A 25,665-nucleotide genomic window follows, 5' to 3' on the forward strand; every position below is an offset into this window, starting at 1 on the left:
GTCCGTTTCTCCCTGCTGTGGGTAGTTTGGTATGGTGTCACCCAAATGTTGAGTCCTGTGTCACCGTACCTAATCTTTCAATGAGACCCGGGCAGAACAAACTTCTATGTGTTTCACTCTTTGCACTTTTTCTTTCGAGAAACCCAGACGGGGCAAGATTTTTAAGTAGGTAAACTGTTTACCTGGGCGTTCTTTAATTCTAAATTAAACTCTGAGAAAATGACCCTATATAGATATAAAAAGTGTTTTATCCAATAAGTTCTATGTGTAGGAAATCCACATTGTAAAAGCTGTGATTGTGCAACTGTTTCTAATTTTCCTGATACTTTCAAGAGAATTGCTGTCACATATTCTGTTTGTGTAGTGGATTTCATATTAATGTTTGATTAGTACTGTTAACTGTTTACCCAACTATACACAATAAATGTTCTCTCTATATTCTGGGCTACCAAGCAAAACATACCAATCATGTATGGTCTAAAGCAGTGCTGTCCAGCTTCTGTGCTCATCCCGAGCTCAGCCCTCCCTCCATTCTCAGTCCAGGCCTTCCTTCCCTCCATGCTCAGCCCAGCCCTACATCAGTGCTCACCCCAGCCCTCCCTTCCTCCATGCTTAGCCCTCCCTTCCTCCATGCTCAGCCCTCCCTCCCTCTATGCTCAACCCTTCCTCCTTCCATGCTTAGCCCTTCTTCCGTGCTCAGTCCAGCCCTCCCTCTGTGTTCAGCCCAGCCCTTCCTCAGTACTTAGCCCAGCCCTCCCTCGGTGCTCAGCCCAGCCCTCCATGCTCAGCCCAGGCCATCCTTCCCTCCATTCTCAGCCCACAACTCTGAATCTGACTCCACAGCTGTGGTTTTTCTACTTTGAAAAAACCTGCCCAACCAACATCTGGCTGATATTTGACCAAATTTTTGAAAGTACATGATCAGGCAAATTGTTCAGAGATGGCTGTGTGTACAGCTAAAAAAATGTGTTTGTTGGTTCAGAAATAAAATTGTATATATTAAAGTGAATTATTTGAAATGTAAATATTGTTATTTAGAATTAAAAAGTACACCATAGGTAGATCCATTTTTGTAAACCCAAATGTCAGGGGGTATGGGTTCTAACACCCATACATGGAGTCTGTTCCATGCAATGAAAAGTTATTCAAAACTTAAATTGATCAGATTATTCAACATCCATTGCTATTCTTTAGTATATGTTTGTCTCCCCTTTATATATAAGAATAATAGAATATTGTAGGAGGATGAAAAGCACATTAGAAATGCATTATCAAACTGTATATAAATTGTTTTTAAAAATTCAGTGACCCCGACGTGATTTGAACACGCAACCTTCTGATCTGGAGTCAGACGCGCTACCGTTGCGCCACGAGGTCCTATATATGGTATAGTTAAAAAAGTGTTACCATTTTTTTGTGTTTTTGTGTTTTTTTGTGTTATCCTATTTTTGGCCTGGGAAGACACGCGAAGGCAGTTCGGGGAGATTGTCGCCCAGAAGAAGAGGTGATTAGTCGCCAGTCGACAAAATCTCCCCGAATCTTCTCGTGTGAACTAACCCTAAACTAAAGCAGAAAAATATCTTCTAAGATTATTCAAAAGCAATTGCCATTTCTTAGTATATAAATATCACCTGATTATATACAAGAATAATAGAATATTAAAGAAGGATGTGAAAGCCATTAGAAATATATTTTCAACATGAATAAATTCTTTGAAAAAAAGTGACCCTGACATGATTCAAACTCGCAACCTTCTGATGTGGAGTCAGACGCGATACCGTTGCGCCACGAGTTCACAAGTTAACCAAGGCTCCTATGCCCCTTCACAGCAGTGATTATTTTTATAAAAGTGGAATAGTTTACAAAAAGATTCTACAAGAAAGGTATGCCATTATCAAAGTATGTTTCAGAAGACATAAAAAGAAGCAGATTTAGAACTATATTGTTAAAAGGTTTGCTCATCATAGATTACCACAGGAGGGGATGTAGCTCAGTGGTAGAGCGCATGCTTTGCATGTATGAGGCCCCGGGTTCAATCCCCGGCATCTCCATGTTTTCATTTGTAATTATTCAGAGTCTGTTCCAATCAAAGAAAAGTTCTTCTAAAGTCATATGGGAAACAACATATATTCTTTCCACATGGGGAAACTATGTTATGTCATTTAATGTTATCATATCACAATTTGCCTGTCACTCACCAAACAGCCTAATATCCTGTTTAACTATTTGGGCAATTATATCCCAAACACTTTAAACTCAGTCTAGCTGGAAGGGGTTATCAATAAGATCAAAACACACATTGCATCCAAATAGTGGAAATTATAAATATCATGTCAAAGTGGACTTCCGGGTCTTCATAGAGGGAAGGAATCATTTTAAGGGAACATAGTCCTTAGCCCATCCTCATTCCCTTCTCAGGTACAATATCAAATACAGAATAACATGTCAATCCACTTATGTTGTAACTTATTGCATTACTTTCTCCTTGCAGCGTGTTTCTGCTTGGGAGCACCATGGACGATGGAATCAAGCACCTCCTGATGAGTTTTGTCACTCTGGACTTTCTCAAAGGCACTAAAGGCTTTTGGAATACAAACTCAAATCAGGTGTGAACAAAGCAGGAGTTACTATTGCCCTGCTAATGAGTAAAGGCTTTTTAATGCAAGTATGGAGTGCTGCCAATCTCAAATTTCTTTCCAATTGTGGAAGGACTTTGCATTGGGGGAGGTGCACCCAACTCGTTAAGAGTAGCGAAAGGTGTGTGCAGGAGCATACTGTCTGAATTTGAGGTTTACCAGCTAATCTCATACATTTTATGGACACATGCCTCTTCCCATATGTCCATGTACATTAGGCCCTTTGTAAGGCCACAGGAGGCCAAATGTTGCTCCTGCTGTCTTGCAGTTTTCTATTTAAAGTAAAAATCACATAGCTATGGATGTCATATTAATTGGACATTCTTTATCCGTTGAATAGATGTGACAGTATATTATGCTAGACACAATATACAGAATATGGGTTTTCTCAGGGCTGTGGAGTCGGTACATAACAGATAAAACCCCATTGTAATGGACAGGGCTTATCTGTTATGTGCTATGTAACCTGTGCATTTTATTAACTTTTTTTTCAGCTTGAATGGCTGCCCCCATGGCTACACATTAACTTGTTTATATATTCTGTGCCACATCTTCCTTCAGGGAAGCTCTTTAATCTGATTTTATTATTAGGAGTCGGTACATTTTTGGCGACTCCGACTCCAGATACCCAAAATTTCTTCCAACTCCACAACTCTGAATCTGACTCCACAGCTCTGGTTTTTCTACTTTGAAAAGACCTGCCCAGCCAACATCTGGCTGATTTTTGACCAAATCTGTCTGGCACTTTTTGAAAGTACATGATCAGGCAAATTATCAGAGATGGCTGTGTGTACAGCTAAAAAAATGTGTTTGTTGGTTCAGAAATAAAACTGTATATATTAAAGTGAATTATTTGTAATGTAAATATTGTTATTTAGAATTAAAAAGTACACCATAAAATCATGACAGAATCACTTTAATAGACACTGCATACCTGCATATGGTGCTGATTCCCCTAATAGAGGGAAGAGGGTGGGATTAGCATGAATCAGGAGAACTTCTTGACATAGCTGCCTGTGTCCTAGCCATTTTGAAAAACCCAAATGTCAGGCAGTATGGGTTCTACTATCGCAAATACATGGAGTCCATTCAAGTTCTTCTAAACATCCATTGATTAGAATATTCAACACGCATTGCCATTCCTTAGTATATGATTATATCACCTTTTTATAAAGAATAATAGTATATTGAAGGAAGATGAGAAATATTTTTTTAACATGATTATATAAATTGTTTTGAAAAGATTAGTGACCCCGACATGATTTGAACACAAAACATTCTTATCTGGTGTCAGACATGCTACCGTTATACCACAGGGTCTGCAGTAGTTATACTCGCAAAATATTAGTTGAAGTGTATAGTCAACATATTGTTTCTACAAGAAAGCTATGCCATGATCAAAGTATGTTTCAGAAGAGATGTATAAATACAGTAAAACCTCAATTTTTAATAGGTACAACATTTGCACATAATAAGTTTGAGCAGAAGGGGATGTAGCACTTGCTTTGCATGTATGAGGCCCTGGGTTTAATCCCTGGCAGGTGTCAGTGTTAATGGCAAAACACGATGGTTAAAATACTGTATAGATTGCACATGAGTATAAGTTTATGGAAGGTGCTCACTTATCCATGCAATACATAATAATCATTCTCTCTATTTTCTGAGCTACCAAACAAAATGTTCAAATCCTGTATGGTATAAAGCAGTTATCCCTAACCAGTGGCTCATGAGCAACATGATGCTCACCAACCCCTAGGATGTTGCTCCCAGTGGCCTCAAAGCATGTGCTTATTTTTGAATTCCTGGTTTGGGAGAAAGTTTAGGTTGCATACAAACCAGGTGTACAGTCAAACAGAACCTCCTGTAGGTTATTGTCCACATAAGGACTACCTATAATCAATTACAGCCCATAATTTGCAACTTGTGTTGCTGTCCAACTTTTTTGTGGCTCACGGGTAAAAAAATGTTTGGATCTGTGGTCCCTGTGAATCTAACCATAAAATAACACCTTAAATTGGCATACTTTCTTAAAGAAACTTTGTAAATAATCAAACACTATCTGATTTGCTATTTTTCCTACTTAAAGGACCAGTAACGCCAAAAATTTTTATAAAAAAATTCGTTCTAATACAACGAAAAAAAAACACTAACACAAATTAAAATTTAAAATAGCAAAGCCTTTATTAAGAAATAACTTACAGAAACTCCACTTCCTGTCCTCTTCAGAAACGGCGAAAGGGCGACCATCCATCTGCAGCGCTCGATTTCTCCTCCTGGCTATACACTGACAGCGTGTCCTCTGCCCGATCGCCTTCTCCAGCTCTTATTCATGCAGCAGCAGTAGGAAGGTGATGTCTCCCGCTCCAGGAATGCAGCCCCTGACTGCCGACCCCGTGCCCACTCCGTCACTGAAAAAGAATGCGTCCAAGGAAGAACGCTTCCAGGCTGCTGTTAAAACAACAATCCCGTAGGATTCCTTTTCTCCAAGAGTAACGATCCCTACTCGCTCCCAGTCTCTCGTGGCACCACTGCCTGTCACTCGCCGGGACATGACATTTGCTGGAGACGTTCTGCTTCCACCTTTCCTTCTACAACTCTGCTCGCTCTCCTGTCCCACACTGTCGGCATCCGCTACTAGCTGGACTGAGCTTGGCTGCGCAGAGGAGGGCAGGAGCCTTGAAAGGCTGTTGCGGGGGAGGACGAGCCCCAAACCTGTGGATAGCAGTGTGCAGGGGGGAAGTGATGGCCACAGCTGCCTCTAACCCCTACCTCCCCAGCAACAGCATCGGTATCCATTGTGCACTCAGACTCAGGGGGAGGAATGCAGCCTGGAAGCGTTCTTTCTTGGACGCATTCTTTTTCAGTGACGGAGTGGGCACGGGGTCGGCAGTCAGGGCTGCATTCCTGGAGCGGAGGAGCGGGAGACATCACCTTCCTACTGCTGCTGAATGAAGAAGAGCTGGAGAAGGCGATCGGGCAGAGGACACGCTGTCAGTGTATAGCCAGGAGGAGAAATCAAGCGCTGCAGATGGATGGTCGCCCTTTCGCCGTTTCTGAAGAGGACAAGAAGTGGAGTTTCTGTAAGTTATTTCTTAATCAAGGCTTTGCTATTTTAAATTTTAATTTGTGTTGGTGTTTTTTTTTCGTTGTATTAGAACGAATTTTTTTATAAAAATTTTTGACGTTATTGGTCCTTTAAACCTACAATTTAAATTTGAATATTTGTGGCATTGACACGAACGATCAATTTGAATTTTCATCGTACATAGAATAAAATCTGAATACCTATGGCTAGATGAATCCTTTTTTTTTTGATGCCTTACTTTACATACATAGGCTAACAGTGAACGTTTACAAGAGCTATGTTTATTAGTAATTCTCATAGTTGTGTGTGTCTGTTTCAGTATAATACTGTTGTATCTAAGATATTAAGGATGAATTGTTGATTGAGTAAAAACCATAGGCCCCAGCAAGAATTGAACTCGCGACCCCTGGTTTACAAGACCAGTGCTCTAACCACTGAGCTATGGAGCCAACCACATACTGGGTTGACTATGTCAGAGTCTGAGATGTATCTGATTGTGGTGTATATAGCTAATATTTGCTAAAGGTGGGGCCATTCTGAAAATGGAAGAGGAGCACTGCATTTAAAATTGATGTAAGATATATAAAGTCTCCTTTGTCTCTCCTGTTAGGCACTCCGGTTTAAGATGTACAAATTATAGCCTAACGTCAGACCAACAATAGTCTGTGCCAGTCTTCCAACTTGCAATTAACCATTTAGATAATATAAAGTAGTAAAGACAAGAAATAACATGATTCTCTGGTCATTATTGAAAGGCAGCAATCATACAAAAATTATGCTACAAATAGTAGTAACAGTCTCCAATTGATATCATCAGATAGGCAGAGATCAGCACAGGATTTCCTGGGCAGGCGCCCCTAGGCTGCACGTTCCTAGCACCTACAGGAGGCTCTGTTTGGCTGTGCACTTAGTTTTTATGCTACAAAACTTGCTCCCAAACTACAAATTCAAAAATAAGCCTGCCTACACTACCCCCCGTGGGCACACGAAATCACCACATAGGGTTGCCATCTATCTATTCGGATCATGTTGGTTGATCCCAATGCTTTTAATAGGGAAAAAAGATAAATATATAGGAAGGCTGGTATTTTTTCCAGAAAAGGTGGCAAACCTAGCGCCAGACCACTGGGGAGCTGCATGTCCCCAGTGCCCCTCAAAGAGCGGCTGGGTGGCCTGCTGCCCCTAATAATTTGCCACCCTAGGCCCAGGCCTTTGTGGCCTCAACACAAATCTGGGCCTGATAGAGATATTATCTGAAAATCCGATAGTATCTTTGCGTCTATGGCGATCTTAAAATAGGGTGTTCACTGTCCATACACAAATAATGTCACCATGATCTTCAGTAACAAATAGCAGAGTGATTCCTAACAACTTATACTGCAATGACCCCCAAACTGGGTTACCATCAGAAATCATATGCCTCATACAAAATGGTTGGTGCCTCCGCCCATCTGTCCATGTGCATTGGGCCCTTTGTAGGGGTCACAGGAGCCCAAAAATAACAGATGCTCCTGCTGTCTTGCAGTAGTTCCCTATTCAAAGCTGAAATCATATAGCCATGCAAGTCATATAAACTGGACATTAAAGGACATGTAAACCCCCGACGCAAAAATGTAATCAGTGAACAGCCTTTTTGAATAACTGCCACTCTGGTTGTTCAAAGGTTAACAGTAAGGCTGCAGCATCCCCTTAATCCTTTAGGATTATTTCTCCTCCTGTAACCCACTCTGCCCCCTCCCTCAGGAATTTGCTTTGGCTGTTGGCTGATGAGCATGCTCAGTTCTTCTCAACTCTGATTAATAAACACACCCTCCAGTCTAGCAGCCAATGAAGAGATGGCATTGCTGTTTCCCATAGAAACTCTGCTCTAAGTGTCTGCTCATATTTTTAAATCCTTACCCATCTCCTGAGCTCAGATTAACCATTACAGTGTTCAATCTAAACAGGACTTGTTGTCATAGTAAGGTCTGCCTGTGTAAGCCTGCATTCTTTAATTGCATGAACTTTACATTGCATATGTGCTGTTTGCAGATATAAATGCACTGATGATGTGTCTGAAGGAAAATGGCCCCCCGGTGAAAGCTGCTATTTGTTTTAGGGAAATGTAATGACACTGGCAAACGGAGGGGTATAAGCAGTACAAATAATTCCATTTGGGTGGGGGAGATGTGCCCAAATTATATACGTGGTAGGAAATTATAGGCTTTACTTGTCCTTTAATGTATGGATGTGACATTATGTTATTCAGGTATAACATCCATTATTTTGAAACCTTATCTGCCCATGTGTGGGGGCTCCCGACGGGTCCTTCCGATCCAGATATTGATGGTAAAGTTTGATTTTTTGTACGATCCAGGACTGCATCGGCTAGTTGATGCAGTCCTGTGACCCATCGGAGCCCATTTGTAGTATTGTAATCCTATAGTCCGGCCTCAGGGATGAACATTCGGATTAATCCAATATCGCCCAGCCGTTAGTAGGCATATCGGGTTAAGATCCACTCGTTTGCCTAAGTCTGAAGAGGGCCCCAATCGCCATCTTAAATTTGCCTGTGTAAAGCCACCTTAGTAGAGACTGCATACCTTCTAATGGTACTGATTTCTGAATTGAAAACCCAGAATAAAGGGAAACGGGTGGTGTTATGTTTTGGTAGGAGAAGATGAGTAGAGTATAACAGTGCTTTATTAGAAGACTCATGCAGCCATTAGACAACAGTAAGCAACTCTAACACCACAAGCTGTATAGAAAGTATGCACAGTACAAGTCTTGAGCACAGTGACATCTACAGGCCATTTGTATAAACACCACAGGAGAATTAGGAGAATGGCTGCCTGTGTCCTAGGTAGATCCATTTTTCTAAACCCAAATGTCAGAGGGTATGGGTTCTAAACCTCTATCACCCATACATGAAGTCTGTTCCATGCGATGAAAAGTTATTCAAAACTTGAATTAATCAGATTATTCAACATCCATTGCTGTTCCTTAGTATATATGATTATCTCCCCTTTACCGCATATACAGAAATAATAGAATATTGTAGGAGGATGAAAAACCCATTAGAAATGCATTATCAACATGGCTATATAAATTGTTTTTAAAATTTTAGTGACCTCGACGTGATTTGAACACGCAACCTTCTGATCTGGAATGAGACACGCTACCGTTGCGCCACGAAGTCCCACGTGAGCCTTATCCTTTATTTTCGGCCTGCTGTAATATTTTTAGATTTTCAAGGATAAGTTATCAATGAATGTGTACTAAACTAAAGCAGAAAAAGACCTTCTAAAGCACATTGATAAGATTATTCAACATCAATTGCCATTTCTTTGTATATGATTATCACCCCATTATATACAAGAATAATTGAAGGAGGATGCAAACCCCAGTAGAAATATATTTTCAACATGACTAAATTTTTGAAAATAAGTGACCCCGACGTAAATTGAACCTGGAGTTAGGTGTGCTACCGTTGCGCCTCGAGTTCCCAAGATAACAGATCCTCCTATGCGCCTTCACAACAGTGATTATTTTTATAAAATATTAGTAGAAGTCTAATAGTCTTCATAAAGATTCTACAAGAAAGCTATGCCATTATCAAAGTAAGTTTCAGAAGAGATAAAAAGAAGCAGATGTAGTAATATATTGTTACAAGGTTTGCTAATCTGATGTTTGCACAGGTGGTTATGTAGCTCAGTGGTAGAGCGCATGCTTTGAATAAATAACACTCTAGGTTCAATCCCTGGCATATCCATCTTTTCTTCCTTAATTATTTAGCCTAAAAGAGCACCAGACTACTCACATGGAGTCTGCTCCATGCCAAGAAAAGTTCTCCGAAAGTCGTGATCAAATTACACAGCATGCATTGCTATATTATTGTGTAAGAATCTTACTCTATAAGTTAAAATTTAAAAGAAGGGAGCTCCGCTTCTCCATTCCCTGCTGTGGGTAGTTTGGTATGGTGTCACCCAAATGTTGTGTCCTGTGTCACCGTACCTAATCTTTCAATGAGACCCGGGCAGAACAAACTTCTATGTGTTTCACTCTTTGCACTTTCTCTTTCAAGAAACCCAGACGGGGCAAGATTTTTATGTAGGAAAACTGTTTACATGCGGGTTCTTTAATGCAAAATTAAACTCTGAGAAAATGACCCTATATAGATATAAAATGTGTTTAATCCAATAAGTTCTATGTGTAGGAAATCCACATTGTAAAAGCTGTGATTGTGCAACTGTTTTTAATTTTCCTGATACTTTCAAGAGAATTACTGTCACATATTCTGTTTGTTTAGTGGATTTCATAGTCATGTTTGATTAGTACTGTTAACTGTTTACCTAACTATACACAATAAATGTTCTCTCTATTTTCTGGGCTACCAAGCGAAACATACCAATCATGTATGGTCTAAAGCAGTGCTGTCCAGCTTCTGTGCTCAGCCCAGCCCTCCCTTCCTTAGCACTCAGCCATCCCTCCATGCTCAGCCCAGCCCTATCTCTGAGCTCAGTCCTCCCTCCATGCTCAGCCCAGGCCTTCCTTCCCACCATGTTCAGCCCAGCCCTACATCAGTGCTCATCCCAGGCCTCCTTTCCTCTATGCTCAACCCTCCCTCCTTCTATGCTCAGCCCAGCCCTCCCTCCATGCTCAGCCCAGCCCTCCCTCCATGCTCAGCCCAGCCCTCCCTCCATGCTCAGCCCAGCCCTCCCTCCATGCTTAGCCCAGCCCTCCCTCCATGCTTAGCCCAGCCCTCCCTCCATGCTCAGCCCAGCCCTCCCTCCATGCTCAGCTCAGCCCTTCTTCCATGCTCAGCCCTTCTTCCATGCTCAGTCTAGCTCTCCCTCTGTACTTAGCCCAGCCCTCCCTCGGTGCTCAGCCCAGCCTTCCATGCACAGCCCAGGCCATCCTTCTCTCCTTTCTCAGCCCAGCCCTAAATCAGTGCTCAGCCCAGCCCTCCCTTCCTGTGTGCTCAGCCTTGCCCTCCTTCCATGCTCAACCCATCCCTCCCTCCATGCTCAGCCCTCCCTCCATGCTCAGTCCATCACTCCCTCTGTGCTCAGTCCCAGCCTTCCGGTACTCCCTCCATACCCCGTCCTCCCTCCGTGCTTAGCCTGCTCTCCCTCCCTCATGGTTGCAGGCAATTGCTTACAAAATCAAGGGAAGAATTCCTTCTGCCCCACCCAGTTCTGATGCCGGGCCCCAGGGGGTGCAGGCCTGGGGTAGTTATTGTTTGGGTCTTCCATAAGTACAAGAAGGGATATCAGCTGCAGGAAGAGTGCATGCATGAGAACAGACGCAGACCAGGAGTCTTATTTGTTCTGTTCTACCATATTGGTGGACAGACCGTTTATTTATCGAGAACATACAGAATTAATTAATGATTATGCTTTAAGGTGGGTTAGGGTGGTTTCCAACCATAACCAATTAGAAAAGAGTATTCAGTCACTGAGTGTAGTATTTTTTCACCAATTTTTACAACTGTTTTCTGTGATCCACTTTTATCTTAATTGGCCACATGTGAAACCCACTCCCTCATTCACCAATAGTCTCTAGTGATGGGCGAATTTGCGCCGTTTCGCTTCGCCAAAAAATTAGTGAAACTCGCGAAACGGTGAAAAATTCACGAAACTGCGTTTTTGACGCCGGCGCCCGTTTTTGACGCCGGCGTCCGTTTTTTCGGAAAAATTTTTTTGGACGTGGGCGAATTTTTACCGCGAATTTATTCGCTGACGGCGAATCGCGCAAATTTGCCGCAAATTTGCGCCTGGTGAATAAATTCGCCCATCACTAATAGTCTCTTTAATCCGTGAGCTGGGGCTAACTTCTCCTTTCTCATGTAGAATTTAATACCTTGACACCAGGGGAAGGTGGGTATTTACAAACGTTTATATGTATGCTTTTCAAACAAATATTTCAAAATTTTATCAAATCTGAGCTCCGGGTTTTGTAGGAACATTGTACTTCATATAGTGTAAAACACTTTAATATATCTCAAATAATTTTTTAAACAACACTCAGATAAATAGAGAAATTACAGATCCAGATCAAAGTTCGCTGCATTATAGTGCATAATGTTCTCCTTGCAGCGTGTTTCTCCCTGGGAGCACCCTGGATGACATCACCAAGCCCTGCCTGAATGCCCCTAATGTGTACTGGCAGCCTAGGGGAGGCTCTGTTTGGCAGTACACATCATTTCTATGCAACCAAAACCTCCCTTCAAGACAAGAATTCAAAAATAAGCACCTGTTTTGAGGCCACTGGGAGTAACATCCAATGGCTTAGTGAGCAGCATATTGCTTGCGAGTCACTAGTTGGGCATGACTGGTGTAGTGTATGTACTGTGTGTAGCATGCTTTGGCATTCATCCCAGGTATCTCCATGCTTTTACAGCATCAACATTAAAGGGGAACTCCGGCTTCCAAACCAAGAGTCTGATAAAGAGGCCCAGATAACACCGAAACCCTTAATATACCCATCACAGTTACATGTTTTTTCAAAAAGTATGAATAAATGCCATTTTCTATGCTGAAATCCAGCTGTTTAGCAGTTCAATGTCTGCTTCATTTAGAAATGACCCCCAAACTGGGTTACCATCAGAAATCATATGCCACATACAAAATGGTTGGTGCCTCCGCCCATATGTCCATGTGCATTGGGCCCTTTGTAGGGGCCACAGGAGCCCAAAAAAGCTGGTGCTATCTTGCAGTGTTTCCCATAGGAACCACTGAAGCATAGGTCGTTCACTGTTCATAATGACTCCATGACCTTTATCAAATAGCACAGTGATTCCTAGCAACTAATACCACAATGACTCCCAAACATGGCTGCCATCAGAAATCATATGACAATTTCCGGCCAGATATTGGTTGGGTTGGTCTATTGAGGAGACTTATACACAGGCAGATAATCTGCCAAATCAGTTTAAAGAGGGCCTGAATCAGCAGCTTAAATTTGCCTGTGTAAAGCCACCTTAGTAGAGACTGCATACCTTCTAATGGTACTGATTCCTGAATTGAAGACCCAGAATAAAGGGAAAATGGTGCACTTAACATGAATTAGGGGAATGTATTGCTGCCTGTGTCCTAGGTAGATCCATTTTTATAAACCCAAATGTCAGGGGGTATGGGTTCTATCACCCATACATGGAGTTTGTTCCATGAAATGAAACGTTATTCAAAACTTGAATTGATCAGATTATTCAACATCCATTGCTGTTGCTTAGTATATGTTTGTCTCCCCTTTATATATAAGAATAATAGAATATTGTAGGAGGATGAAAAACCCATAAGAAATGCATTATCAACATGGCTATATAAATTGTTTTTAAAGATTCCGTGACCCCAACGTGATTTGAACACACAACCTTCTGATCTGGAGTCAGACGCGCTACCATTGCGCCACGAGGTCCTACATGTAGTAGGATTAAAAAAGTGTGCATTTTTTTGTGTTTTTGTGTTTTTGTGTTATCCTTTTTTTGGCCTGCTGTAATTCTATGAAATTTTCAAAGATATATTATCAATGAATGTGTACTAAGGGTTAATTCACATGAGGAGATTTGGGGCGACAATCTCCTCAAACTGCCTTTGCGTATCTTCCCACCCGCTATGGTGAAAAGTTACCTGTGCTAAAGCACACGCGGCACTGCGTTTTCCGAAGTCACCCAAAGTTGCCTCACGAGGAAACTTCGGGCGACTTCAGAAAACAAAGCGCCACGTGTGCTTTAGCGCAGGCAACGTTTCATTATAGTGGATGGGAAGACACGCAAAGGCAGTTTGGGGAGATTGTCGCCCTGAAGAAGAGGCTATTAATTACCAGGTGACAAAATCTCCCCGAATCTCCTCGTGTGAACTAACCCTAAACGAAAGCAGAAAAATATCCAAAAGCAATTGCCATTCCTTAGTATATGATTATCACCCGATTACATACAATAATAATGGAATATTAAAGGAGGATGTGAACCCCATTAGAAATATATTTTCAACATGACTAAATTGTTTGAAAAAAGAAGTGATCCCTACGTGATTTGAACACGCAACCTTCTGATCTGGAGTCATACGCGCTACCGTTGCAACACAAGGTCACATGCTAACAAAGGCTCCTATGTCCCTTCACAGCAGTGATTATTTTTATAAAAGTGGAATAATCTACATAAAGATTCTACAAGAAAGCTATGCCATTATCAAAGTATGTTTCAGAAGACATAAAAAGAAGCAGATGTAGAACTATATTGTTAAAAGGTTTGCTCATCATATGTTTGCACAGGAGGGGATGTAGCTCAGTGGTAGAGCGCATGCTTTGCATGTATGAGGCCCCGGGTTCAATCCCTGGCATCTCCATGTTTTCATCTGTAATTATTCAGAGTCTGTTCCAATCAAAGAAAAGTTCTCCTAAAGTCATATGGGGAAAAAAAACATATGTTCTTTCCACATGGAGAAACTATGTTATGTCATTTAATGTTATGATATAACAATTTGCCTGTCATTCACCAAACTGCCTAATATCCTATTTAAAGGGATACTGTCACTGGAAAAAATTTTTTTTCCAAAATGAATCAGTTAATAGTGCTGCTCCAGCAGAATTCTACACTGAAATCCATTCCTCAAAAGAGCAAACAGATTTTTTTATATTCAATTTTGAAATCTGACATGGGGCTATACATTTTGTCAATCTCCCAGCTGCCCCTGGTCATGTGACTTGTGCCTGCACTTTAGGGGAGAAATGCTTTCTGGCAGGCTGCTGTTTTTCCTTCTCAATGTAACTGAATGTGTCTCAGTGAGACATGGGTTTTTACTATTGAGTGTTGTTCTTAGATCTACCAGGCATCTGTTACCTTGTGTTAGGGAGCTGTCATCTCGTTGCCTTCCCATTGTTCTTTTGTTTAGCTGCTGGGGGGGGGAAGGGAGGGGGGTGATATCACTCCAACTTGCAGTACAGCAGTAAAGAGTGATTGAAGTTTATCAGAGCACAAGTCACATGACTTGGAGCAGCTGGGAAATTGGGGTTAGCATTAATCAGGAGGACGTCTTGACATAGCTGTGTCCTAGCCATTTTTAAAAACCCAAATGTCAGGCGGTATGGGTTCTACTATCACAAATACATGGAGTCCATTCAAGTTCTTCTAAACACCCATTGATTAGAATATTCAACACGCATTGCCATTCCTTAGTATATGATTATATCACCTTTTTATAAAGAATTAAAGTATATTGAAGGAAGATGAGAAATATTTTTTCAACATGATTATATAAATTGTTTTGAAAAGATTAGTGACATGATTTGAACACAAAAGCTTTTTATCTGGAGTCAGACGCGCTACCATTGTACCACAAGGTCTCCGGTAGTTATACCTGTAAAATATTAGTTGAAGTGTATAGTCAACATATTGTTTCTACAAGAAAGCTATGCCATGATCAAAGTATGTTTCAGAAGAGATGTATAAATACAGTAAAACCTCAATTTTTAATAGGTACAACATTTGCACATAATAAGTTTGAGCAGAAGGGGATGTAGCACTTGCTTTGCATGTATGAGGCCCTGGGTTTAATCCCTGGCAGGTGTCAGTGTTCATGGCAAAACACAATGGTTAAAATACTGTATAGATTGCACAATATATCACATGAGTATAAGTTTATGGAAGGTGCTCACTTATCCATGCAATACATAATAAACATACTCTCTATTTTCTGAGCTACCAAACAAAATGTTCAAATCCTGTATGGTATAAAGCAGTGATCCCTAACCAGTGGCTCATGAGCAACATGATGCTCACCAACCCCTAGGATGTTGCTCCCAGTGACCTCAAAACAGGTGCTTATTTTTGAATTCCTGGTTTGGGAGAAAGTTTAGGTTGCATACAAACAAGGTGTACAGCCAAACAGAGCCTCCTGTAGGCTATTGTCCACATAAGGACTACCTATAATCAATTACAGCCCATAATTTGCAACTTGTGTTGCTGTCCAACTTTTTTGTGGCTCACGGGTAAAAAATGTTTGGATCTCTGGTCCCTGTGAATCTAACCGTAAAATAACACCTTAAATGAACCGTATATACTCGAGTATAAGCCGACCCGAGTAAAAGCCGAGGTACCTAATTTTACCTACGAAAACTGGGAAAACGTATTGACTCTTGTATAAGCCTAGACATAACTACAGCCCTGTCTCCCAGCAGCGCACATTCTGCCAAAGCGACCCCCCCAGCGATCAACCGGACTTCTTTGCAAAGTTGATGGTGACAGAGAATTGCCAAACGGATTACTGTGTGCATTGTCCCACTACCATGTGCAGAGGGTGCTGTGTGATATTGCCATCACTGTTAATCCTTCATATAACCAACATAGGGCGCTGTGTGATATTGCAGTCACTGTTATTCTTTCATATAACCAACAGAGGGTGCTGTGTGATATTGCATTCACTGTTAATCTTACATCTAACCAACAGAGGGCACTGTGTGATATTGCAGTCACTGTTATTCTTTCATATAACCAACAGAGGGTGCTGTGTGATATTGCAGTCACTGTTATTCTTTCATATAACCAACAGAGGGTTCTGTGTGATATTGCAGTCACTGTTATTCTTTCATATAACCAACAGAGGGTGCTGTGTGATATTGCAGTCACTGTTAATCCTTCATATAACCAACAGAGGGTGCTGTGTGATATTGCAGTCACTGTTATTCTTTCATATAACCAACAGAGGGTGCTGTGTGATATTGCAGTCACTGTTATTCTTTCATATAACCAACAGATTGCGCTGTGTGATATTGCAGTCACTGTTATTCTTTCATATAACCAACAGAGGGCACACTGTTATTCTTTCATTTAACCAAAAGAGGGCATTGTGGGATATTGCAGTCTCTCCCCAAGTGAACTGTTGGTATAGGAATGATTAAAAGTGACTGCAATCTCAGCTACTGCCCGCTGACCCGAGTATAAGCCGATGTAGACTTTTTCAGCACATTTTGGATGCTGAAAAACTCGGCTTATACTCGGGTTTATACGGTACATGCTTTCTTAAAGAAACTTTGTAAATAATCAAACACTATCTGATTTGTTATTTTTCCTATTTAAACCTACAATTTAAATTTGAATATTTGTGGCATTGACACGAATGATCAAGATCTGAATTTTCATCGTACATAGAATAAAATCTGAATACCTATGGCTAGAAGAATCCTTTTTTTTTGATACCTTACTTTACATACATAGGCTAACAGTGGACGTTTACAAGAGCTATATTTATTAGTAATTGCCATAGTTGTGTGTGTCTGTTTCAGTATGATACTGTTGTATCTAAGATATTAAGGATGACTTGTTGATTGAGTAAAAACCTTAGGCCCCAGCGAGAATTGAACTCACAAGGCACAACTCTGGGCCTGACAGAGATATTATCTGTAGTCTATATAAATCTTTTAACCTGTCTGATTGACTGAAAGAATGATCACCATGGTTTCGGGACAATCCATACACAGTCTGAAAATCCAATAGTATCTTTGCGTCTATGGCCATCTTAAAATAGGGTGTTCACTGTTCATACACAAATAATGTCACCATGATCTTCAGTAACAAATAGCAGAGTGATTCCTAACAACTTATACTGCAATGACCCCAAACTGGGTTAACATCAGAAATCATATGCCTCATACAAAATGGTTTCGCCCATGTGGCCATGTGCATGGAGTCCTTTGTAGGGGCCACAGGAGCCCAAAAATTACAGATGCTCCTGCTGTCTTGCAGTGGTTCCCTATTCAAAGCAAAAATCATATAGCCAGGCATTTAATATAAACTGGACATTAATGAATAGATGTGACATTATTTTAATCAGGTATAGGATCCTTTATCTGGAAACCCGTTATCTAGAAAGCTCCAAATTAAAGAAAGACTGTCTACCCAATACTCCATTATAATCAAATAATTAACACATATAAATGATTTCCTTTTCTCTATAATAATGAAATGGTACCATGTTCTTGATCCCAACTAAGGTATAAGAAATCCTAAGAGGCCAATACTAGAAAGTTAGTTTCTTTATTAAAAATACACAAACATAAAATAATTTATTGCATAAAATCGTGGAAAAAACTCAAATACCTCAATTTCAAGTTTACAAGCTCAAAAACATTTGAAAAGCTTGCATTGGAAATAATCACTTACATGTTCAGTGCCTGGGGGGAAGGTACCCTGGCTAACAGAGAGAGGGAACCTAGAGTTCTATTCAGCACTTTCTTTTCATGTGCAGTAACGATACTACTAAATATTGTCCTATGGGATTATCTATTCATTTTCAAATAATAGGTGAAAAAGGTGAACATTCCCTTTCAGCTATGCTGATTTGTCCATTATAACAATGCTCACATCCCTTTTAATAATAAAGGACTTTTTAGCTTTCTGCTGAATTTCTCTTTATTGAGATTATATTCAAATCTTGCTCCCAAAATTTTTCTACTTCCCTTAATTGTACTTTTTCAAAGATGTTAATATGTTCATTCCTCTGATCTGAGATGTAGCCACTTGACTTTTTAAAATGATGCAGTGGTTAGATAGATACATCAACATTTGTGAGTACAAATCCCAATCCGTAAAGGAGAACTATCGCGAAAATGAAAATATAATATAATCGTCATACTGAAAAAAACATCTAAATATTAGTTGGGTGTCAGATTTTCATTGTTAGATCCAATAGATCTTTTACAGACCCTTTTCCAAGCAGATGTATTAGATCTCCCTCAAATAACCAACTCCAGCATAAACAATATGAAACAAAATAATAGAATTTGGTGCAAATCTTGCATGCAGGGGAACACGATTTCTGGTGATTTTAAAGTGTGACCTGTAATACATATTCTAGGGAAAAAGAGTCCCCCCCCCAAAGTCTGTATTAGATATACTGTTATTCAAAATCAGACTCCCAACTCCTGCATAGACAGAATGAAAATAATCAAATGATGATTGTAAAAGAGTGAAGAATAACTTGATTCTTTCAGAAATGTGTCAGAATTTCAAATTGATTATATTTAGAAAATGTCTATTTTAGTGTGATGAATAGTATATTAAATATTCATTTGTGCAATAGCTCTCAATTAAGAAAGTTGTGTTTGTCATTGTTGTGTTAGTATCCTGCAAGTGGCAATGAAGGAGCACTGCATTTAAATCTGATATTTGATGTGATATGTAAAAAAAAACCCTGTGGTTCTCCTGTCTGGAGCTCTGCTTCTGAACCTCAGTCTCTAATTGGACTGGTTTAGCATAGGTCGTTCACTGTACATAATGACTCCATGACCTTTAGTAACAAATAGCACAGTGATTCCTAGCAACTACTACCACAATGACTCCCAAACATGGCTGCCATCAGAAATCATGTGACAATTTTCGGCCAGATATTGGCTGGGTTGGTCTATTGAGGAGACTTAGGTGGCCATACATGGGTGAAGGGGACAACGAACCGACTGCTACTGGAACCTTTGGATTTCGTCTGACCAACAATGCCTAGTATTCCGGATCCGGGGAACTTGCACAAAGAAACACCAACGAGTGGATCAGAATAACAAGTTCCCCGGATCCGGAATACTAGGCATTGTTCGTCAGACGAAATCCAAAGGTTCCAGTAGCAGTCGGTTCGTTGTCCCCTTCAGTCTGGTGTCAGAAGCGGTTACAGCAAGCGGCATGGAAAGGTAAGAAAGCATCTGTCTTTTAGATGATATTTTTCTTGCCATCCGTATATGCTTAATGCTGTATTCTTAAAGGAATTGTTCAGTGTAAAAATAAAAACTGTGTAAATAGATAGGCTGTGCAAAATAAAACATGTTTCTAATATAGTTAGTTAGCCAAAAATGTAATGTATAAAGGCTGGAGTGATTTGATGTATAACATATCAGTCTGAACACTACTTCCTGCTTTTCAGCTCTCTTGGTTTACACTGACTGGTTACCCTGGTTACCAGGCAGTAACCAATCAGAGACTTTAGGGGGGGGGCACATGGGTCATTTCTGTTGCTTTTAAATCTGAGCTGAATGCGGAGGATCAATTACAAACACACTGAACAGAAATGTACCATGTGGCCCCCCTTCAAGTCGCTGACTAACTCAGAGTTAGAGAGTTGAAAAGCAGGAAGTTGGATTCTGGCTGTTTTATTAGACTGTTCACTCCAGCCTTTATATATTACATATTTGGCTAACTAACTATATTAGAAACATTTTTTATTTTGCACAGCCAATCTATTTACACAGTTTTTATTTTCACACTGAACTATTCCTTTAAGCTTAAAGGGGAGACAAAAGAAATCCCTGACGAGGGATTCAAGTTAGATAAAGGAAATCCCTGACGGGGGATTCCAAAGGAGTTTTAGGTAAACTCCCGGTTTCACAAGTTTTAGGTAAACTCCCGGTTTCACAAGTTTTAGGATCCCGGTTCATATATTGTTACTCCTGGAACGGATTTCTGCTGTAACGTCACTGCCTTGTATTCAACTGCATGTTGCCTGTGTCTGTCTTTTACTGTTTGTATGTTCTAACAACTTTTCAAGGTATTTAAGGCATATTTTTGTTGTGTATAATTACATGTAAAACGAGCGCTTTATTAAGAAATACCTTTGTGAGTTGAGAAGGTTTTGTCGGGACCCTTGCTCCCAAGACAGTCCGTCAATTGTCTTGATTTATTGCGATCGATTTACTCTATTTCTTTTTGACGTCTTGCTTGTGCTCAGTAGTAGTATTTGAGTGAAGAAACCACACGTTCCCTATAAATCACTATTAGTGCACATGAGCTCTGCCATCCAGAGACAGGCTGTATTTTTTTATTATTTCTGAAATCTAGGATATAAGTTGTAATAACCACTTATATAGTATTCTTTCAAATAAGCAGTCTTCCTTAGGAACTCTGAAAGTTGCATGTAACACTACATACATTTAATTTTAGTATTTCTATTTGGCCTTTTTTTCTTTTCTCACTAAGAAACTCACTACTTATTTGGTGCAAGCAAACAGCGTGTTTTATTTTAAATGGGTGACAAAAAAATTCAAAGAAATTGCCACCACCCATTAATGGTGAAACCTGTAAATTCATGTCATAATTGTCTTGTTATATCGGTAAGTGTTTTTGTCATTAACTGAATCCTAAATATTCTGCAAGATTAAGGATTACCGCTGAACTAAGGTGTCAGGATTTGTAGGGACCTTCCATCCCAAAACAGCCTACCCTTACTAAGCTTTCTTGTACTATATTTAGCAATTATCTAAAAATTGTTGCAATAATAGGACTTATCTCGGAAATGGATAAAAGTTTTGTCGGGACCTCTGATCTCAAGACAGCTTCATCTAGCTCCTGATTCATTTCAACCTATTTATTCTGTAATTCTGTGAAATTTTTCCATCATTGGAAGTAAAGGTTCTAAATGTCTACGGAGAAATGTGTAAAGAATATGTGTATAGGTGTAGCCCCACAGGGGGATTTTATGTAGACCCATAGGTAGATAAAATAGCAGGATGGGGAGAAGCTTTTTCTATACTGAACATCTTGTGTCAGTATGGTTCTTCTGGTGAACACCCATAATCTAATTAGGACGGGAATAGATATCTTCAGGACTGTTTGTGTCCTTATCAATTTTGATGCCCATAGTGAGGCTGCAGGTTATGACTGCTCATCAGCCGATACAAAGGACACAGGTCGACCAATAGAGGACGGGACGGAGACTGATCAACTCCGGGACACGGGAAGACCTATTTTTATAGTTTCTTACTCGTGTCAAACCTGCTATTATTGTTCATACCTGTTGTCTAAATCAACTCCTGGCAGCCAGCAAAAACAAGTACAGAGGCCTACAAGGGTCGGCACGTAGGCATGTTAACCCTTCAATGGGCAGATTGAAGCTGCCAATATCTGGCCTTTAGACCGATTTGGCAGCTTATCTGCCCATGTGTGGGGGCTCCCGACGGGTCCTCCTGATCGATATCAGGCCAAAAATCGGCCAGATATCGATTGGTCAAGTATGATTTTTTTATACGATCCAGGACTGCATCGGCTAGTTGATGCAGTCCTGTGACCCGTTGGAGCCCATTTGTAGTATTGTAATCCGATAGTCCGGCCCCAGGGCTGAACGTTCAGATTCATCTGATATCGTCCAGCAGTTAGTGACCTTGCCAAACGAGCGGATCTTATATTGTATGGCCACCTTTATACACAGGCAGATAATCTGCCTAATCAGTCTAAAGAGGGCCTGAATCGGCATCTTAAATTTGCCTGTGTAAAGCCACCTTAGTAGAGACTGCATACCTTCTAATGGTACAGATTTCTGAATTGTAGACCCAGAATAAAGGGAAAATGGTGGTCTTAACATGAATTAGGAGAATGTATTGGACTGCCTGTGTCCTAGGTAGATCCATTTTTGTAAACCCAAATGTCAGGGGGTATGGGTTCTATCACCCATACATGGAGTCTGTTCCATGCAATGAAAAGTTATTCAAAACTTGAATTGATCAGATTATTCAACATCCATTGCTATTCCTTAATATGTGTTTGTCTCCCCTTCATATATAAGAATAATAGAATATTGTAGGAGGATGAAAAGCCCATTAGAAATGCATTATCAAACAATATATAAATTGTTTTTAAAAAGTTAGTGACCCCAACGTGATTTGAACACGCAACCTTTTGATCGGGAGTAAGACGTGCTACCATTGCACCACGAAGTCCTACAGGTGTGCAAACTGTTTTTCAGCCTGCTATAATATTTTTTGATTTTCAAGGATACGTTATCAATGAATGTGTACTAAACTGAAGCAGAAAAAGACCTTCTAAAGCACATTGATAAGATTATTTATCATCAATTGCCACTTCTTAGTCTATGATTATCACCCCATTATATACAGGAATAATAAAAAATTAAAGGAGGATGCGAACCCCATTTGAAATATATTTTCAACATGACTAAATTGTTTGAAAATAAGTGACCCTAACGTGATTTGAACACACAACCTTCTGATCATGAGTCAGACGCGCTACCTTTGCGCCACAAGGTCCCAAGATTAAGTACCCTCCTATGCCCCTTTACAACAGTGATTATTTTTATAAAATATTAGTAGAAGTGGATTAGTCTACATAAAGATTCTACAAGAAAGCAATGCCATTATCAAAGTAAGTTTCAGAAGAGATAAAAAGAAGCAGATGTAAAAATATATTGTTACAATGTTTGCTAATCTAACATTTACACAGGTGGGGATGTAGCTCAGTGGTAGAGCGCATGCTTTGCATGTATGAGGCCCCGGGTTCAATCCCCGGCATCTCCAACTTTTCATCCATAATTATTTAGCATTAAAGAGCACCAGACTACTCACACGGAGTCTGTTCCATGCCAAGAAAAGTTGATCAAATTATAAAGCACGCATTGCTATACTATTGTATAAAAATATTACTCTATAAGTTAAAATTTAAAAGAAGGGAGCTCCGTTTCTCCATTCCCTGATGTGAGTAGTTTGGTATGGTGTCAGCCAAACGTTGAGTCCTGTGTCACCGTGCCTAATCTTTCAGAGAACAAATTTCTATGTGTTTCACTCTTTGCACTTTCTCTTTCGAGAAACCCAGACGGGGCAAGATTTTTATGTAGTTAATCCATTTACATGGGAGTTCTTTAATGCTAAATTAAACTCTGAGAAAATGACCCTATATAGATATAAAAAGTGTTTTATCCAATAGGTTCTAGTGTAGGAAATCCACATTGTAAAAGCTGTGATTGTGCAACTGTTTTTAATTTTCCTGATACTTTCAAGAGAATTGCTGTCACACATTCTGTTTGTTTAGTGGATTTCATATTAATGTTTGATTAGTACTGTTAACTGTTTACCTTACTATACACAATAAATGTTCTATCTATATTCTGGGCCACCAAGCAAAACATACCATTCATGTATGGTCTAAAAAGCAATGCTGTCCAGCTTCTGTGCTCAGCCCAGCCCTCCCTTCCTTAGCACTCAGCCATCACTACATGCTCAGCACAGCCCTATCTCTGAGCTCAGTCCTCCCTCCATGCTCAGCCCAGGCCTTCTTTCCCTCCATGCTCAGCCCAGTCCTACATCAGTGCTCAACCCAGCCCTCCCTTCCTCCATGCTCAGCCCTCCCTCTATGCTCAACCCTCCCTCCTTCTGTGCTCAGCCCAGCACTTCCTCCATGATCAGTCCTCCTTCTGTGCTCAGCCCAGCCCTACCTCAGTGCTAAGCCCAGGCCTCCATCCATGCTCAGCCCAGGCCTTCTTTCCCTCCATGCTCAGCCCAGCCCTACATCAGTGCTCAGCTCTTTCCTCCCTTCCTGCATGCTCATCCCTCCCTCCGTGCTCAGCCCTCCCTCCTTCTGTGCTCAGCCCAGCCCTCCCCCCATGCTCAGCCCTCCCTCTGTGCTCAGTCCAGCCCTCCATCTATGCTCAGCCCAGCCCTAGCTCAGTGCTTAACCCATCCCTCCCTCCGTGCTCAGCCCTTCCCCCCTCCGTGCTCAGCCCTTCCTCCATGCTCAGCCCAGCCCCCCCTCTGTGCTCAGCCCTCCCTCCGTAGCCAGCCTTTCCTCAATGCTCAGCCCAGCCCAACACTCATGCTCAGCCCAGCCCTTCCTTCCTCTGTGCTCAGCCCTCCCTCCATGCTCAGCCCTCCCTCCGTGCTCAGCCCTCCCTCCGTGCTCAGCCCAGAGCTACCTTCGTGCTCAGCCCAGAGCTACCTCCGTGCTCAGCCCAGCCCTCCCTCCGTGCTCAGCCCAGCCCTCCCTCCGTGCTCAGCCCAGCCCTCCGTGCTCAGTCCAGCCTTCCCTCCCTCCATGCTCAGCCCAGCCCTCCCACTTTTATCTTAATTGGTCACATGTGAAACCCACTCCCTCAATCACCAATAGTCTCTTTAATGAGACTGTGAGCTAGGGATAGCTTCTCCTTTCTCAGGTAGCATTTAATACTGTAACACCAGGGGAAAGTGGGTACTTACAAATGTTAATATGTCTGTATGCTTTTCAAACAAATATTTAAAAATTGTATCTTATCTTAGCTACAGGTTTTCTAGGAACAATGTACTTCATATAATATAAAAAACTTTAATATATCTCAAATAACTTTAAAATAACACTCACATAAAATAGAAAAATGCCAGATCCAGATCCCAGTTCGCTGCATTATGGTTCAGATTCTCGTACCGGCATAACTTTCTCCTTGCAGCGTGTTTCTCCCTGGGAGTACCCTGGACGACATCACAAAGCCCCGCCTGATGAGTTTCGTCACTCTGGACTTCCTCAAAGGCTCCAAAGGCATTTGGAGTACAAACTCGAATCAGGTATGAACAATGCAGGAGTTACTGTTGCCCTGCTAAAGGCTTTTTAATGAAAGTATGGTGTGCTGCCAATCTCAGATCTCTATAAGTATTTCCAATTGTGGAAGGACATTGCATTGGGGGAGGTGCACCCAACTCGTTAAGAGTAGCGAAAGGTGTGTGCAGGAGCATACTGTCTGAATTTGAGGTGTACCAGTTAATCTCATACATTTTGTGGACACATGCCTCTTCCCATATGTCCATATGCATTGGGCCCTTTGTAGGGGCAACAGGAGGCCAAATATTGCTCCTTGCAGTTTTCTATTTACAGCAAAAATCATATAGCTATAGATGTCATATAAATTGGACATTCTTTATCTGTTGAATAGATGTGACAGTATATTATACTAGACACAAGATACGGCATCTGGGTTAAAAATAGTGGGGGAAAAGATAAAGAGTCCTATTTATCAAAATTCTGATTTGTGTAACTTTAAAAGTTTTTAAAACCCCATTGTATTGGACAGGGCTTATCTGTTATGTGCTATCAGTTACACTGAGAAGGAAAAACAGCAGCCTGCCAGAAAGCATTTCTCTCCTAAAGTGCAGGCACAAGTCACATGACTGGGGGCAGCTGGGAAATTGACAAAATGTCTAGCCCCTATTCAAAATTGAATATAAAAAAATCTG

At 40.8% G+C, this 25,665-nt stretch overlaps 8 non-coding genes across 8 annotated transcripts; 3 read left to right on the forward strand and 5 right to left on the reverse strand.

Annotated features, from left to right (window-relative positions):
• Nucleotides 1–1,305: 1,305 nt before the first annotated feature.
• trnaw-cca lies at nucleotides 1,306–1,377 on the reverse strand. Its single transcript has one exon. It is a non-coding gene; the product is annotated as a tRNA-Trp (tRNA).
• A 602-nt stretch (nucleotides 1,378–1,979) lies between these two features.
• Nucleotides 1,980–2,051, forward strand: trnaa-ugc. Its single transcript has one exon. It is a non-coding gene; the product is annotated as a tRNA-Ala (tRNA).
• A 4,046-nt stretch (nucleotides 2,052–6,097) lies between these two features.
• Nucleotides 6,098–6,170, reverse strand: trnat-ugu. Its single transcript has one exon. It is a non-coding gene; the product is annotated as a tRNA-Thr (tRNA).
• A 2,657-nt stretch (nucleotides 6,171–8,827) lies between these two features.
• Nucleotides 8,828–8,899, reverse strand: trnaw-cca. Its single transcript has one exon. It is a non-coding gene; the product is annotated as a tRNA-Trp (tRNA).
• Nucleotides 8,900–13,047: 4,148 nt separating this feature from the next.
• Nucleotides 13,048–13,119, reverse strand: trnaw-cca. Its single transcript has one exon. It is a non-coding gene; the product is annotated as a tRNA-Trp (tRNA).
• An 857-nt stretch (nucleotides 13,120–13,976) lies between these two features.
• trnaa-ugc lies at nucleotides 13,977–14,048 on the forward strand. Its single transcript has one exon. It is a non-coding gene; the product is annotated as a tRNA-Ala (tRNA).
• An 8,599-nt stretch (nucleotides 14,049–22,647) lies between these two features.
• Nucleotides 22,648–22,719, reverse strand: trnam-cau. Its single transcript has one exon. It is a non-coding gene; the product is annotated as a tRNA-Met (tRNA).
• A 195-nt stretch (nucleotides 22,720–22,914) lies between these two features.
• trnaa-ugc lies at nucleotides 22,915–22,986 on the forward strand. The gene has a single exon. It is a non-coding gene; the product is annotated as a tRNA-Ala (tRNA).
• Nucleotides 22,987–25,665: the final 2,679 nt, after the last annotated feature.

This window comes from Xenopus laevis, chromosome 4L, assembly GCF_017654675.1.
Source record: "Xenopus laevis strain J_2021 chromosome 4L, Xenopus_laevis_v10.1, whole genome shotgun sequence".
Lineage (NCBI taxonomy): Eukaryota > Metazoa > Chordata > Amphibia > Anura > Pipidae > Xenopus > Xenopus laevis.